At 37.5% G+C, this 19,102-nt stretch overlaps 1 long non-coding RNA gene across 1 annotated transcript in view; it reads right to left on the bottom strand.

Moving 5' to 3' along the window:
- LOC107977801 overlaps nucleotides 1-19,102 on the bottom strand; it is a 90,285-nt gene that overhangs the window by 70,859 nt on the left and 324 nt on the right. The gene's annotated exons all lie outside the window — the stretch shown is intronic.

Below are 19,102 nucleotides of genomic sequence, written 5' to 3'. Positions count from 1 at the left end.
TTTGTTTTGTTTTGTTTTGTTTTTTCTCCACAAAGAATAGTGATCATATATCATACCAGAAGTGGACTTAGAAGGTAAGATTGGATATTGAAATTATTACAGGACCCTGTTTAGGAAAATTTCATTAATGAGAATAGTTTTCACTAATGAATAAAGACAAGTTTAACTCCCATAGTAAAATGTTACACTGATCTACAAAATATGATGATCATCTAAAGGATTTATGTACCTAGAGCCAGGCCATTGTTTTTATTCAGCAGATGAAAGAGACTCACAAACACATTACTCATTTCTTCACACATCTCTGAAGGGAGTGGATATGTGTGGTAGAGCAGCAATTGTGGAAAAGATGGAAGAATAGAGAGATAAAGACAGGTGCACATACACTTAAGACAGCCAGGATTTGACAGCTGAGCACACAGACAAGACAGGAAGACAAAATATTATAACATCACATGGACCAATGAGGAAAATCCCCATAAACACAAGATTCACACTTGACTACAAGGACTATAGAGAAGACAGATAATGACCAAGGTAGTCCATTTGTTTTCATCATCGGTATATTATTGGATACCATAAGAGGGATAAGGTGAGGTAAAGTATGAAGAGCCAATCACATAGCATTGAGCTGAGTATTTTGGTCAATGACCTATTTTCTTTTGTTTCAAATAGGTTTTCACTCTAGTGATACAGGTTGGTTTGGAACATGCCATTATATAGCCCAGATTGTTTTGAACTCACAGCAATCCTCCAGCCCCAACCTACTAAGCACTGATTATAAGTGTGTGCCACCACATTCAGCCAAAGTGTGCTTTTTGAGGAATTGACTCTGCAGATTTTGGCTTATAACTTTCAAGGACAGCCCATAGGATCTAGGGATCTATAAAAACATCCCAATACCTAATATTGCATGGTAAGATATTAAATGATTTGGCTTACAGTAAAATCTTAATCATTTATAATGTAACACAAATATGCTAAATACAATAGATGTGTAAAAAAAATTTTAAACTCAGGACAATCACATTAATTCATCAGTTTTTACTGCTGTCTTATGGTGTTGGGAAAATGAATGTAGCTCCTGGCCTGCGTGTGGAGGTCAGGGGATGATGTGCAAGAGTCAGTTTTCTCTTTCTATGTGGGTCCTGGGGAGAGCTCTAACTCAGGCTCTCGGAGTTGGAAGCAAACCAATCCTAAACGTGATTAATTTTTACTTTCACAGTACACAGAAAGTAAGTGCAGCTTAGTCCAGTAACTAAATTATATTACTCATACACATTAAAAATCAACTCTTCGGTATGAGTTAGAGTTAGATCATGCCCTAAGTATGGTTGTTGTTTGGTTGTAAATAAAATTTACGGCAGAGATTCTAAACATTAGAGATAATACCAATTCTGCCTAGCAACCACATTTTTTATCTTTGTTGTAATATTTCAAGACATCTTTACTTTTGGTTCACTGAGAGAATCTGTAACAGCTTTTGGAGAACTTTCCAGAGTTCTAATGACTGAACAGAGGGAGCTCAGAGCTCTCCCTTCTCTTCTTAAGGAATTATTTTTCTTGAAATCTGTATAACTCATTCATGTCAAAACTTGTATTACGTATGTCTCTGCCCTTATTTTAACTGTATTTTATAAACATTCCACTAGAAAACAGAGTCTTCAAAAGATACTGAGTAATGGCGTGATAACTTCTCATCAGTTTCAGCACATTTGATCAGTTCACACCACTCAGTCAACTGTCTCCACCAAGCTGGTACTGAGGTTTGAACTAGAGCAATCTTACGCCTTCATATGTGTCCTACGTCTGAGCATCTTACAAAGCAACTTCACAAATTAATACCAGGGAATGAACTCTCGCTGAGTGAGTCTCCAGATAGCTCACTAAGCATGCACCTAACATGTAACTGCTGCCTACTACAATTGTTCTTAGATAATAGAAAAACGTTTCTTGGAATATTTCATGCTCTACAAGGAAGACAAGCAAACCCAGAAACACTTAGTTGTTTAAATCCTTTCTCTTTTCCCGACAGGTTTTATTGAGATATTATTGATGAATAAAAATGCATATATTTAAAATGTATGGTATCATTGATGAATAAAATGCATATATTTGAGATGTACTGTGTCATATATTTTCATTTATGTATTTTACTATATATAGTGTAAAAAGGTTTTCATGGTCAAATTAATTAACATTTCTATTATCTAATATATTTACCTCTGCTTATACCTTTGTGGTGATAATAGTTAAGATCTACTCTGCGCTAACTCGAGTATACAGTGTATTGTAACTACAGTCACCCTATTCTGTGATTCAACTTTCAGAACTTGTTCTTCTGGCATAATGGAAACCCTGCATTCTTTAGCCAGCACTTCCCCTATTATTTATTCTTTCATGCTTAGAAACCCATTACTCTCTTTCTCTGAGTTCAACTTGTTCAGATTCCACATAAAAGTAAAAACATGTGATGTTTGCTGTTCTCTCTGGCTTATTTCAATTATCGTTATATCAATGTTTAGAAACAGTTAAAAATATGGCAGTATTTTCTTCAACTTTTAAGCCTGAATAATATTCTACTCCACTGTGATCAAATCTTTTCTAAATAATTTAGGTAACAAAATACTATTTGCACATATTTGTTTTAGTCCATCACATCTGTGAAACTGCAGAACATTCAAAGACACAGGTTAATTTTATCTTTGTGGTGTGTTGATTAAAAATGTGACAACATCCTAAATGCAAAGAATCTATCTTATACATCCACCCAATCACTGTCATGGAACTCAAAGTCTTTTTAAACTCACCAGTATGGAAGTCAGACTCTAGTAGGGGTGTTTCTAGTTAACTTTGTAAGAATCCCTTGTGGACTGAAAGATTATAAGATCCTATGGACCAGACAATCTGCCACAACAGTATGACTTTCTGGTAGAACAGGAATGCTGCAACTATGAAATCTCAACAATATGGCTGCTTAAACAAGACCTGGGCAATGACAATAGCAGTTGATGTGCTAATAAATCTCCTGTTATTCGACAGAAAAATAAATAGTGACAAAAAGCTATTAAAAAGATTGCAAGAAGTAAGATTAGATAACAGAATTCCCCATGGCATTCCAATGGTCATCATATTTAATTCTCTTGTGGCAGCTAGCAAATGTTCCCACTTTTCATTAAATTTGGGGAGGAGATTTTTAAGAAATGGTAAACCCATAGCTCACATTAAAGCAAATTCCAAACACATTACAAATTTTAATAAAAGAAGGAAAGCACTAGCAGAAAAAAATATTGAAAATGATTTGGGGATATACAATGTTAATTTAAATACACGAAAGAAAGAAAGAAAGAGAAAGGAAGGAAGGAAGGAAGGAAGGAAGAAAGAAAGAACGAAAGAAAGAAAGAAAGAAAGAAGTAAAATCACTCATAAAGATATAGATGTTTTTATGTAGTGGTAAGAATTATGCAAATAAATTCCAAACAAAGACTTTATATTATTTATTTATTTTTAATCTTATAATTTCAATTAGACTAATTTTAAGTTAGAGACAAGCTTCTTTTACAAGTTCCCTTTCCCTCTTCTCCTCCCCTTCTCCCCTGCCCTCCTACCCCCTATACCAAACCCATCTGCTCCCCAGGGAGGGTGAAGCCGTCCATGGGGGATCTTCAAAGTCTGTCATATCATTTGGAGCAGGGCCTAGACCCTCACCTGTGTGTCTAGGCTGAGAGAGTATCCTTCTATGTGGAGTGAGCTCCAAAAGTCATTTGTGTACTAGGGATAAATACTGATCCACTACCAGAGGTCCCATAGATTAACCAAACCTCCAAACTGACATCCTCCTGCAGGGTGTTTGGAACAGTCCTAAACTGGTTTGTCAGCTATAAGTCTGGTGTCCATGATCAACCCCTTTTTCAGGTAAGCTGTTTCTGTGGGTTTCTCCAGCCTGGTCTTGACCCCTTTGCTCATCAGTCCTCCCTGTCTACAATTGAATTCCAGGAGTTCAGTTCAGTGTTTAGCTGTGGGTGTCTGCTTCTGCTTTTATCAGCTACTGAATGAAGGCTTTAGGGTGGCATATAAGGTAATCGTCATCTCATATCAGAGAAGGGCTTTTAAGGTTGCCTCTCAACTATTGCTTAGATTATTAGTTGGGGTCAAACTTGTAGATCTCTGGGCATTTCCCTAGTGCCAGATTTCTCTTTAAACCTATAATGGCTCCCTCTAGGATGGTATCTCTTTTCTTGTTCTCCTCTATTCTTCCTCTAACTAAATCTTCTTGCTCTCTCATGTCCTCCTCTCCCCTCCTCTTCTCCCTTCTCTTTCTTCTAGCTCCCTCTCCCTTCCCCCATACTCCCAATTAGCTTAGGAGATCTTTTCCCTTTCCCCTTCTCCAGGGGACCATGCATGTCTCTCTTAGGGTCCTCCTTGTTTCCTAGCTTCTCTGGCAGTGTGGATTGTAGGCTGGTACTCCTTTGCTCTATGTCTAAAATCCATATATGAGTGAGTACATACCGTTTTTGTTTTTTTGTGACCGGGTTACCTCCCTCAGGATGGTTTCTTCTAGTTCCATCCATTTTCCTGCTAATTTCAAGATTCCATTTTTTTTGGTTTTGTTTTTTTTTTCTGCTAAGTAGTATTTCATTGTGTAAATGTACAACATTTTGTCCATCTATTCTTCAGTTGAGGGGCATCTAGGTTGCTTCCAGGTTCTGGCTGTTACAGATAATGCTTCTATGAACATCGTTGAACAGATGTCCTTGTTGTATGAACATGAATCTTTTGAGTATATGCCTAAGAGTGAAATTGCTGGATCTTGTGGTAGACTGATTAGTTTCTGAGAAATTCACAACACCAGTTATGATCCAAAAGGATATATATATATATATATATATATATATATATATTTGCCTTTTTTGTTGTTGTTGTTATAATAAAATACCTGACCAAACTGCAAGGAGAGAGGGTGTTCACTCTTGGAGGATTCATCCTGGTGAAGAAGTCATGGTTACAGGAGCCAGAGGCAGATGGCTGGCTACATTTCATCCACATTCAGGAGGCAGGGACAGAAGAATGCTGTTGCTCAGCTTGCTATCTTGTTTTTATTCAGTTTGGTACCACAGGTACCAAATCGGGAGGTAACCCGGTCACAAAAAAACAAAAACGGTATGTACTCACTCATATATGGATTTTAGACATAGAGCAAAGGAGTACCAGCCTACAATCCACACTGCCAGAGAAGCTAGGAAACAAGGAGGACCCTAAGAGAGACATGCATGGTCCCCTGGAGAAGGGGAAAGGGACAAGATCTCCTAAGCTAATTGGGAGGTTTAAAGGTGTATCTTTAAACCTCAATTAACCTAATGTAGATAATCTCTCAATGCTATGTCCAGAGGCTCCTTTTAAAGGTGGTTCTAGGCCCTATCAAAATAAAAAAAAACCTTTCTTCCCCCAAGTTGCTTTTAGTTGTGGTGTTTCATCACAGCAGTAGAAACCCCAACTAAGACTATTTGTAAACACTGTGTTGAAAAGGTGCCAACAGAGAAAATGGTAATGGTACTTTTATAAAGTTGGCACTAGTGTTACTGTAATATTCTATCATGTATATACTTACACTTTTTTCACACCAAGAAAAACTCAAGTGGCCCTATCACTTACCACTGCTCACATTCCATTATGAAGCTCTGGATGCAAATTTAAGTTTTCTGTTTGAGTTTCAGCTTCTCATATTATGGTTTATGCCATGCACACCTATATACCTATATATTTCACAATTATGTAATTGGAGACTAGCTCAAGTCAGTATCTACATGGACAGCACAACCAAGAAGATAGAAAATGGCATCTGCTGGATAGATTTCAGTTCCTGACTGCTGTCCTTACACGGTTGCCATCATTCTCTATTCACTTAATATCTGGGATTGCTTCTTCAAATACTATTGCAGTCAGTCAATTCAAAATTCAAAATTTAGTAAGCTTCCACAATTTCTATCTTTGCCTGTGTCAAAATAACAGTTATTGATTGCCTTGGGAGGTACTGACTTAGGATCATAAAACTCAACATTTTTAAAGATGATGTTTCTGCAATGTCTCTTCTCATGGGAACAACAGTAGTTTAGAATTTAAAAAAAAACAACAGAACTTAAATACTGAGGGATTAGACAAATGCACAAATCCAGCTAAGAATCTTTTTTTTTTTTTTTTTTTTTTTTTTTTTTTTTTTGCTTTGGGAATGATTATCTCATGTTCTCCAGTAGTGGAATATGGTTCAGTGAGTTTTGTTCTTAATTTAGTCATCTATGTGTGATGATATATTGTTTATGATTTATTACACTTGCCTGAGGCTTCAGAAAGCAAAGCTAGCCACAACCCATAGAGGTCAGGCAATGGGGGCACACACCTTTAATCCCAGGACTCAGAAGACAGGCAGATGGATCTCTATGAGTTCAAGGCCATCCTGGCCTATACAAGAGTGAAGAGCAACAGAGCTCATGCCTTTGATCCCAGCACTAGGGAGGAGGAAACAGAAGGATATGGCTGGGTCGAGAAAGGAATATAAGGCAGGAGGAGGCAGGAACTCAGAGCTTTTTACCTCTCAGGATTCATGGAGGTGGTAGCATTGTCTCTGAGGATTCATGGAGCTGGATCATCCCTTTACTCTACCTCAACCCTGAGGTAGAGGTAAGAGCTACTGACCAGCTGCATTGTTTCTCTGATCTTCAGCTTGAAGCTTGAACTCCAATATCAGTCTCTGGGTCAGTTACGTTTCCTGTTGTGTGTGTGTGTGTGTGTGTGTGTGTGTGTGTGTGTGTGTGATATGTATGTTTGCATGTATGCACGCACATATGAGCACCTGTGTGGGGAGTTAATAGGCCACAAGCAATCAGGGCACAATTTTAATTACCCAAGTGTTCAGTGTATGCATAATCATCATAGATTTCTGTGTGGGGATAAATATAATGAACTCTTGTCCTCTTTGGGGCCATGGATATTAACTGATTTCTTTGTGCTTTTATCAGTGTCTTCTTATAAATTCCCAGTGAATATCATTCCATTTCCATGGCAACAAAGCCTTGGATCAGTGGGCATTTCCCAATAATAGTTATTTGATCATCCTTCATTCCTTTACCCATGGGATCAAACATTTAACTCTTTAGTATGCCTGGCATGGTTATGTTCTTGTGTTATTTCAGGGGTCATTTCTCTCATCATCTGTTAAGTCCACATGGCTAATGTTGGATAACACATTCTCCTCCTACAGGGAGAATTTGGGCACCCTACTTGCCTTTCCTTCCTTCATTCTGCTGCTGCTGAATGACCTTAGCAATGCTTCTGCTTGGGAACAGCCACACAGGAAGGCTCTGTTGTGCTCTATCTCTGATCCTCTAGGGACAAGATGCTTGCAATGTGTCAGCTTCGCTGATACAGGGAAAAGCTGCTCTCCTCAAGGGAATCTTTTCCAGTGGTGAGCTTCTTTGACAAGGTGGTTGAGCCTAAAGTAATCTTGCATTCAGGATGAGAAATCCCTTTCTATTAGCATTCTAAAGCCAAGTGTTCTGGTCTTGCCTATAAGCAGGGAGAGGAACTCCACTTCTTAACCCGTGTCAGGAAAGAGGAGCTGTTTTTGTACTACTGCAGATCCTACCACCAAATGTAAATCTCATTCTTGCCATCGGTCACTTTGGAATCTCCCAAATTATGTAAAACTCACAAACCCTTCTCTCTCTTTTCCTTTCTCTTCCAAGGCTGATCGATTTATGATTTCTCTTTCTTTCTGTCTCCCCTGTACTCTTATACATGTATAAACATCTACAGTATGCTATGACATGACATGATACACAGATAAAGATGTTTAAGATGTGTTATGACAGACGATATGATATGATATGATGGAGATGTGGACAGCTAAGAGGGGATTGCAGCCCCCCTCAGATATTGTTTATCCACATTCACTGATATGTTTTCTCTTCCTTCCAGGTAACCCCAATTCAGATCATTGCTCCTCAACCATTCTGTGTCTCTCTCACAGCTGTATTGGTAAGCATTGACAGTAAACATTATTTGATGCATCACATAAATGGACAGGGTTGAGTAAACTAGGAATAAAAAAAATATTGGAAATTGCTAATGATGATACAGATGTGATTGAAATTTATTTAAAAATGTATTAGTCAAGAGACACAAGGAAATGATAAATTGCATCTCTGCAATACAACACACTTTAGACCAAATAACTACCAAATAATCCAATATTAGGATAAAATTTAGTAATATATATAAAAAATTAAATAAAATTTTAAGTATAAAATTTCTATTCAGACAAGGGAAAGTTATAGTCTTGAATTGGTAAAGAAAATAAAATAGACACAATGATAAGAATTAAAGGAAAAGTTATTGCAAATGTAATTGTAAAACTTTTCATTGTAAATAATAACAAATTCTGATTGATAACATTCACTCAATATTTTTCAAAGTGGTAAATGTGCATCCTCTCCTTTATTTCTGCAAATCTGGTTCTAAAATTATTTCCAAATTTGTTCTGGTCTGTTTAAAATATGACATATTCAAATGGCATTTTCTTTCTATGAGTTATCAGTGGAATGCCGGAGAATAAAGGACTGATCTGTTTTGGTATATAATTGGAGATAAATGCAATAGTTAAAATATAATGCAATTTGTGTTTGTTAATTAACTCCCATGGACCAATTTCCAATTTAAGTTGCAGGTGATTTGTTAATTAGGTGATGCTCATAAGTTGTTAATTAGCTAAAGTGAAGAACAGAAAATATTAAATATCCTGCCCCTTCCAGTAAATATATTCTGAATGTTACCTGCTCACCATTCCCACCCCTATGTTCTATTCTAACCACTACCCTCTTTGCTTGTCCTCTTAAGGGTTATTCCTCCATCCACTTCAGGTTCACTCCTGCATTCTCCTCTGTGGCTAGAACCCAGTGTGAGTTATTGCATGATAGCTGTCAAAGTCTGTATCACATTCTGGACCACTCCCCTCTCCCTACCTCCTCTTTCTCCCTGTTCATTTGTTTTGCTTGTGTTTTTTTGTTTTGTTTTGTTTTGTTTGTTTTTTAGAAAGGATTCTTCTGTGTAGACCTAGCTTTCCTGGAGCTCAGTATGTAGACTAAGATGCCCCCACCCCAGAGATCCACCTACCTCTGTCTCCCAGGTGCTGGGATTGAAGCCATATGCAGCCACCACTCGGCCAGTATATCTTAAGTAGGGCGTTTCCTTGATTAATGTTTGATCTATGAAGACCCATTCCACCAGGGATGGCTCCACTCCTGGGTAAGTAGTCCTGGCTTGCTTAAGAGAAGCAAACTGTATGAATTATGAGGACAAAGCCAATAAGCAGCATTTTTACATGGTCTCTGCTTCAGATCTTGTGTACAGGTTCCTGCCTGGACTTCCTTTCATAATGGACTGCAACCTATAAGGTCATGGAATGAATATATGAATATTAATGAGCAGCATTTGAATTCCCTGCATTTGATGAGTGTGGAACTAATTATTATTAAACAGGGTTCATACAAAAATTACTACTGAACTATCTGATCTCCACAGTTACACAGACAGGTGTGATTTATACCCCTTTTAATAGATGAATTGTTGCTAGAGAGTTATTTTCCACTAGTCTTTGGTCAAATAAATGTTATGTGGCAGAATAGTAGTTGATATATACATTATTTTCAAGGTGAGCTAGACTTTGAAATACATAGTTTTCAGAAGTCATGTCAAAGAGCCCGGTGAGAACACATGGAGGACCTTATGACGCCCATGTTGTAGAGGGAAACTGAAACAGATGATGTTACAGAATTATCTAAGTTAGGATTCAAAAGTGTGAGGTAAGACTGTTGGTTTCCTCTCTCCTTTGGAAGCTTGTATGACACCTTCTAGTACTGTGAAAGCTTCCTCAGGGATGGGCATTCAGGTCAGTTCAAGCTCAGAGAACTCTGGACCCTGTTTCTGACATGCACAGTGTCTTTAAAAATAGGAACTGATATTCATTCCACTTCTGAGGGCTACATATATGTATGCAATAACAATACTTAAAAAGAGGCCATGAATTTGAAGGGGAGAGGGGAGGAGTTATATGGGAAAGTTTGGATGAAGGAAAGTGAAGGGAGAAACATTGTAATTAAAATACAATATCAGAAAAATAAACCAAAAAAAAAAAATCAGAACATAAACTATCTATGAAAACAAAGGGTACTAACAGGAAGGGGACAAGAGCAAAAGGAGAATGTCTAGAGCAAGGATGTTCAACATAACTTTATATTTGTCTGAAAGTATCCTTATGTAACATATATCTATACACTATGAATATACACAATTAAAATTAAAAACAAAATATTTAAAATATTTTGATGTAGGTAATCTGTGTCCTTGTTCTCTGTGATTTCCCATGAGCCTCAGGCCTGCTGCCCTGCCTTTTCATTCTTGTTGTCTCCCGTACAGTGAAATCTTGATACTCTCACTTGACTAGGATGTGGAGACACTGTATTCCATATGTTACAGGGAAAAAACATTCCACAGTTTCAGATGGTCTCAAGTAAAAATATTGAAAACATTGTCATTCAACATTTAAAGTCATTGCCCAGAAATATATTTTTGAGAAATCCTGGAACTTAAGTATCCAATTAAATTACTATGTATTCAGAGGTTTAATGTGACAGCATTATTGTTGCTGTGTATACAGATGAAGAAAGCACAATTTCTTTGTTTGCACCTGGGAATCCAGGACTAGACAATCCTGTCTTGTTGAGAATAAGCCTACAGCATACTTACTGATTATCATAGACCTGTGAAATGCACTGTTCCAAACCAATGCTGTAATAAATAGTGCATCACTTAGCAGTCAAACAATGATGTTAATGCTACTGGTTCTTGAAATTGGCATGCAATGTTCGTTTGCAGTGTTGAAAAGAAAAGGGAGGGCTGGAGAGATGGCTCAGCAGTTGAAAGCACTGGATCCTCAATTCTCAAAACCTACGTGTCAGGTCGCAATAATCTGTAACTTCAATCCCAGCTACTCCAACCCTTTCTTCTGACTTCTGTGGGCACCAGGCATGCAAATGTTGCAAAGACATACATGCAGGAAAACACCCTTCTACATAAAATAAAAATAAATGTCTTTTTTAAAAATAAAGAAGGTGGGAAGACTTGATTTCTGTGCTCCATTGGTGATATCTTCTGGTCTGCAATCACTCTCTTCCAAAATTATTTTTTTTGCAAAGGTGATGAATTATGAGGCATATGCTGTAATACTCAATTTGTTTGGTGAAAAAGACAAGATTGATGGGCCCAGATGGCCTTTTGTAGTCAAGACAGAAGCCAAAGATGGTTCCATTTTTATATAGGGCTGCTAATAAGATACATATGTAGAGGAGGTTGACATAAAAGCATTCTAAGAATCATGCATTCTTTCAACAATGTGTGCTATGTCACACTGTGTGCTGAGTTACCTATGATTATTAACAAGAGACTCTGTGATAAGGAAGACAGTTCCAGTCCTTTGGGAACTTAAATCCCACTTTACTTGGGGCTTTTTAGGTAGTTACATATACTTTAACAATATTTTAAAAATTCTAGGTTATTTTCTATCATCACAAAAACCAATTATCAAGATGATAGCAAAAGATTAGAGTAAATAACATAGAGATCAAATTACTGTACTGTCTGCTAAGATCTGGCCACTTGTAGGTTGCCAATGCCCTAGTAGAGGGCTCTCCATTCATGTGTGAATAGGAAGCACTAAAGAGACTTGGTGAGTGATTAATTTATATAAGGAAAGGTCATGAAGTTGAGAGAAAGATATGTTGGGGAATCGTTGAAGGTGTGTTAAATGGAGGCAGCTTGGAGTGGAAATGTTCAAAATATATTGCATAAATACATATAATTTTCAAAGAATAGAGCTAAGCAAACTGTTTTCAAGATCTCTAAATCTAGACAAATGCCTTGAAAAAATACATACCATTGTACAAGTAATTTAGAAGAACATGGCTAATGTTTCCTCTTTAAAAGTGACAATTTAAGGCTGGAGAGCTGGCTAAAGGTGAAGAGAAATTGCTGATCTCTTAGAAGAGAGGTAGAGTTCTTAGCCTGAACATCTGGTGGCTCACAGCCAGCTGCAACTCTATTTCCCAGGGATCTATCTCCTTCCGGGTCTCTGAATTCCCCAGGCATCGATATGGTGTATCCATATATATGCAGAAATTAACGGAGTCACATAAAAATTTTTAAAGACACTCACAATTTAAGCACATAAGTTAAAGGTTCTGAAAAAAATCCTCCAATAAAGAAACATGTGAGCCAGGCAGTGGTGGCACATGCCTTTAATCCCAGCACTTGGGAGGCAGAGGCAGGCAGATCTCTGTGAGTTCGAGACCAGCCTGATCTACAAGAGCTAGTTCCAGGACAACCTCCAAAGCCACAGAGAAACCCTGTCTCAAACTGCGCCTCCCACAAAAAAGAAACATGTGTGTGCCCTGCTAAACCACATGCCATGCCTGCCAGAAAGTCATGTAGTCTGCCCACAGACCTTCTCCTCTTTCTCTGTTCCCCATACCCAATTCTCCATTCTCCCCTCCGATTCCACAACAGAATACCACTGCTACAGCCTTCCCTCACCCCTGCCAACATCTCCTGTGGGTCCCACAAACAATCCCTCCTAACCTCCCTCTCTCTAATTGTTGCTTTGAATGTGAGCAGGCACCCTACTAACCAATGGACCATTCCTTCCAGGGCAACAAGTAAACTGAGGGACCACCCACGTGACTCACACCACCACTGAGATCCAATACCCCCAGATCTCTAGTTGAGAACCTGCCGCATTCTCCCTTTTCTCTCCTGACTCCATCTCAAATGGATGACAGATACCTTCCCCGAAATTCCTTCCCCCCCGAATCATCCCAGTTACCCAGCCTCCAACACCAGCAGGCATCCTCTGTGAACATACCAGCTGAGCAAGCCAAGAAAATAGGCAGTGCATAGCCATCACACTCCATGAATAGCCAGAGAGGAAACAGAAACCAAAGAACTAAACACCAATCAACAAAGAAAAATCCAGAAGTCTACACCCAGACCTTTAATCATCACAAACCCAGATGATAAGCTGCCAGTGTAAAAACACAAAAATCAACAATATCCAGGGCATATATCTTCAATAGAGTTGAGCTATCCATCACATCAGGCCCTGAGTATTCCAACATAGATGAAGCTTATGAAAAGAATCTGAAAATAGCCTTTATGAATGTGATAGAGGTCCTGAAAGAAGAAATGAATAAATTCATTAAAGAAATCCAGGAAAACACAAACAGTATGAGGAAGTAAATAATATTGTACAAGACCTGAAATTGCAAATAGAATCAATAAAGAAAAGACAAACTGAAGGAATTCTGAAAATGAAAATTTTAGGAATTCAAACAGGGACTACAGTGGAAAACTTCACCAACAGAATACAAGAGACGGAATAGAGAATCTCAAGAATTGAAGATATGGTAGAAGAAATTGATAAATCAGCCAAAGCAAATGTTCATTAAAAAAAAAACCTGACACAAGCATGCAAGATCTCAGGGTTACTATGAAAAGACCAAAATTGAAGAATAATCGGCACAAAGGAAGGAAAAGAAACTCAGCTCAAAAGCCCAGAAATGTTTTAAACAAAATCATAAAAGAAAAAAATTTAACCCAAAGAAGGAGGTTCCTTTAAAGGCATAAAACCTTGCAGAGCTCCAAATAAATTGGACCAGAAAAGGAAGTCACCTTGCCACCTAATAATCAAAACACTATGTGTAAACAACAAAGAAAGAAAATTAGTTAAGGTTCCTGTTGTTGGAAAGAGACATCATGACTATGGCAACTCTTCCAAAGAAAAACATTTAATTGGGCTGGCTCACAGTTTCTGAGATTTAGTCCATTGTCATCATGGTAGGAAATGGAGACATGGTGCTAGAGAAGGAGCTGAGAATTCTACACCTTGACCCACAGGCAACAGGAAATGAATTGTGTTACAGGGTGTAGACTGAGCATAGAAGACTTCAAAGTTCACCCTCATATTGACACACTTCCTCCAACAAGGCCACACCTATTCCAACAAGGCCACACCCATTCCAACAAGGCCACACCTCCAACAAGGCCACACCTATTCCAACAAGGCCACACCCATTCCAACAAGGCCACACCTCCTAATAGTACCACTCTCTTTGGGGGCCATTTTCTATCAAACTACCTCATTCCACTCCCTGGCCCACAAAGGGTTGTAGCCATATCATCATGCAAAAATGATTTCAGTTTAACTTCTAAAGTGCCTATAGTTAGTCTGTAATGTGATGGGGGAGTCCTTCTGTGTATGTTTGTCTTATTGGTTGATAAATAAAGTACTGTTGGCCAAAAAGAAAGTAAGATAGGCGGGACTAGGAGTTCAGGAGGATTCTGGGAAATGTAGTAAAGAAGTCTTGAGATACAGGCAGGAAGTGACATAGCAGGCAGACTCAGAATATAAGCAGGGTACAAATAGGAAATTTCCTCTTGCTCTTCCTCTTCCTCCTGCTCTCTGCTCTGGAGCTGCCATGTGATCCTAGGAAGAGGAAGCCAGTGAAAGGCATCCTCGATAAGATAAGTCTTATAAAATATATAGATTTATGATAATTAAGACTGAGCTAGCATATAAGATATCCTAGTCAATTGGCCAGCAGCATTGTAAGCTAATATAAGACTCTGTGTGTTATTCTGGGTCCCCACATGGTGGCAGGTCTTGGGAGGAGGACAGAGTAAAGACTTATTGTTACAGTAATGGTCTCAAACTTTTTTTACAAGATCTAAAAGTCTAAAGTTCAAAGTCTCTTTTGAGATTCATGCAATCTCTTAACTGTAATCCCCTGTAAAATCAAAATCAAAAATCAGATCACATACTTCCAACATATAATGGCACAAGGATATATATTACCATTTCAAAATGAAGGAATCAACAATCATTAGTAATTGATATCTCTCAATATCAATGACCTTAGTCCCCCAATAAAAAGACAGAGACTAATAAAATAGGTGCTAAAATAGGATCCATCCTTTGGCTGCATACAAGAAACACACCTCACCATCAAGGAAAGACATTACCTTGGAGTAAAGGGTAGGAAAAAGATATTCCAGGCAATTGGACCTAAAAAGAAAGCTCATCTAGTTATTTTAATATCTACCAAAATACACTTTAAACCAAAACTGACCAAAATAGATAATAAGGACATTACATATTCATCAAGGAAAAGTTCACCAATACGACGTTTCAGGTCTTCGTATCTATACCCTAAATATGAGGACACACACGTTTGTAAAACAAACAGTGCTAAAGCTTAAATCACATATTGATACTCACACATGGATAGTGGGAAACTTCAATACTCTACTTTCATAATTTGACAGGTCATCCAGACAAAAATTAACAAAGAAATACTGGAGCTAACAGATATTGTAAAACAAATGGACCTACCAGTTAGTTACAGAACAATTCACCCAAAGACAAAAGAATATAGTTTCTTCTTTGTACTTTATGGAACTTTTTCCAAAACTGGCAATAGTCTCAGACATAAAGCAATTCTCAACAGGGAGAATAAAATTCAAATAGTGCCTTGCATCCAATCATTCAGCAATAGAATAAAGCGGGATATCAACAACAGAAAGCTTATAAACTCATGGAAACAGAACAATTCTCTACTGAATGAAAAACGGGTCATGACAAGGCAAAAGGAAGGGAGGGAGGAAGGAAGGAAGGAAGGAAGGAAGGAAGGAAAGAAGGAAGAAAAGAAAGACTTTTCTAGAATTCATTGAAAACAAATACACAGCACACACAACTTATGGGACACAATGAAAGCAGTTCTAAGAAAAAAGTTCATAGCACTAAGTACCAACATAATAAAATTGAAGGGATCTCATACTATCAACAGCAAAACTGAAAGCTCTAGAACAAGAAGAAGTAATCACACTCAAGGGGAGTAGACTGTCAGAAATAATTGATAAAAAGGTTGAAATCAATAAAATAAAAACAAAGAGAACAATACAAAGAATCAATGAAACAAAGTATTTGTTCTTTGAGAAAATCAATAAGGTAAACTAAAAAGCAGAAGGAGAATATCCAAATTAACAAATCAGAAACAAACAGGGGGACATAACAACAGACACTGAATGAATCCAGTGAATCATAAGGAAATACTTTAAAAACATGTACTCTGCTAAACTGGAAAATCTAAAAGAAATAGATAATTTTCTCAATAGATCTGTAGGAGAGATAATTTGGATAGGAACTGGGAGGAGTAGAGGAAGAAGAAACTAAAATCAAGATATAGTGTACATGAAAAGTATCTACTTTCAATAAAAGAAAAATATAAATAATAAATGAAAATATTATAAAAAGAAATGTACACACACACTCTGTTACTGTAAAAATATGGGAAAGTTTTATGAAGATGCTTTGAGTAAGCTATAATAATGCATTTTTATGTATTTATATATTAGAAACTTATTTCCTTTTTTATCAAAACTCTTAAAACTTTGTTTTCAACTGTAGACTGAGGTCAATTCTGAAGTACCCATAGAACTCCCAAGAAAATAAAACTTTGCATTAAAGACATATAATATAAAGTTAGAAATGTCAAATGTAGAGAGTGAACAGCAGAATTTTAAGTTCATTGACATTGGCTGTGAATGAAAAGTATCTTTTCAGTAAAGTGACATTGTATTTTATATGTTTCAGGATGACTATAAATGCTAGTTGATAAATTATTTTTCTGGACAAGTAAAGCTGTAAAACAAATTAACTACAAGTAAAAAGAAAATAAATAATTTGAAAGGTGTTGAACTATTGTAACAATAATAGTTTATCTTATTCCAAAGCATAAAAGCTAGTGCAGAACTTTAACAAAACTTTACTTGGAGAGAAGGGTTGTTGAGAGAAAGTGGGTCACCCATACTACTTTTGTCTTTATAAATGATATTTAAGCTCATGACATTGATAACTGTCAATACTTCTACATTCTCTCATCTCCCCATCCAAAGAAAATCAGGTGGTATTACTCAAGCTTCAGTGCTAAAATCCATGATGCTGAGAGCAATGGCTCAGCAGTTAGAAGCACTTGGGTTTGGTTCTGATGACTTGAATAGCTGCCAGAGTCACCTATAACCACATTCTGATGTCCTCTGCAGACCTCTGTAGACACTAGACACACGTGTGATATACAGACATACATACAAATGAAGTATTCATCCATAAAACCTTAATAAACTAATCTAGGAATAAATTCATCATAAATCAATTTATTTGTATATTAAGAGATCCTTTTCTATGTTCATTTGTTTCAAAGAAAAGCAAAGAGAAAGAAAGGAAGAAGGCAGAAAATAGTAGAAAAAAAAGGAAGCATGGGAGAAAGGCAATGAAAAAAGGAAAAAAGAAGAAAGGGGAGATGAGGAAGGACAGTGTAGAAGAGTGATTGTTTAGAATAAAAGAATAAGTGTCTTAGTGTTCTAACACTGTGAAGAGACACCACGACTATAACAACTATTTTTTTTAATTTTATATTGCATATTTATTAAAATAAAAATATTTTAGATGCATTTACCACATAAAATGTATTCATTTTTTCCTCCATTCTTAATTTAAATTAGAAACAAGATGGTTTTACATGTCAATCCATTTCCTCTCCCTTCCCTCCTCCCCAATCCCCACTAACTCCCTACCTATCCCATACCATTTCTGCTCCCCAGGGAGAGTAAGGTCTTCCATAGGGATCTTAAGAGTCTGTCATATCCTTTGGGATAGGGCCTAGGCCCTCCCCCTTGTGTCTAGGCTGAGGGAGTATCCCTCTATGTGAAATGGGCTCCCCAAGTTCATTCCTATGCTAGGGGTAAGTACTGATCTACTACAAGAGGCCCCATAGATTTCTGAGGCCTCCTCATTGACACCCATATTCATGGGGTCTGGGTCACTTCAATGATGGTTTCCCAGCCATCAGTCTGGGGGCCAAGAGCTCCTACTTGTTCAGGTTAGATGTTTCTGTGGGTTTCACCAGCCTGGTCTTGTCCACTTTGCTCATCACTCCTCCTTCTCTGCAACTGGATCCCAGTTAAGTTCAAGGTTTAGCTGTGGGTGTTTGCTTCTACTTCCACCAGCTGCTGGATGAAGCTCTAGGATAGCTTATAAGTCAGTCATCAATCTCATTATCAGGGGAGGGCATTTAAGATAGTGTCTCCAGTGTTACTTAGATGGTTAGTTGGTATCATCATTGTAAATCTCTGGACATTTCCCTAGTGCCTGATATTTCTTCAAACCTATACTGGCTCCCTCTCTGATGGTATCTCTGATTTTACTCTCCTCTATTCTTCCCCCTATACAACCTTCCTGCTCCTTTATTTCCTCCCCACTCCTCCTTTAATCCCCTTCTCATTCTCCTAGCTCCCCCCATGCTCCCAATTTGCTCAGGAGATCTTGTCCCTTTCCCCTTCTCCAAGGGACCATGTATGTCTCTCTTAGGGTTGAATACAATTTTTTTTTACCCCAAGTTTACTGGTTCCAAATAGTGATACCCAACACTGTAAGACATCAAAAACAAGTAGGAGTTCTTTTACTATCTTAAATTAATTAGTATGATTTAACACACTAATAAAACAAAAGCCTAAAATTATATTCTAGTTCTATTTTAATAATACTTAGCAAAATAAGATAATTATTGATAATTTTCTCAGGGGATCGTGACCCTATTCCCATCTCCAGGGGACCATGTATGTCTCTCTTAGGGTCCTCCTTGTTTACTAGCTTCTCTGGCAATGTGGATTGTAAGATGGTAATCCTTTACTCTATGTCTAAAATCCACATATGAGTGAGTACATACCATGTTTGTCTTTTTGTGATTGGGTTACCTCACTCAGAATGGTTTCTTTGAGTTCCAACCATTTTCCTGCAAATTTCATGATTCCATTGTTTTTTTTTTCCCCACTGAGTAGTACTCCATTGTGTAAATATACCACATTTTCTGTATACATTCTTCAATTGAGGGGCATCTAGGTTGCTTCCAGGTTCTGGCTATTACAAATAATGCTACTATGAACA

The sequence above is a fragment of the Cricetulus griseus genome (assembly GCF_003668045.3).
Source record: "Cricetulus griseus strain 17A/GY chromosome 1 unlocalized genomic scaffold, alternate assembly CriGri-PICRH-1.0 chr1_1, whole genome shotgun sequence".
Taxonomy (NCBI): domain Eukaryota; kingdom Metazoa; phylum Chordata; class Mammalia; order Rodentia; family Cricetidae; genus Cricetulus; species Cricetulus griseus.
Note: the sequence above shows the minus strand (reverse complement) of the source record. Positions and strands in the feature narration are given on the sequence as shown.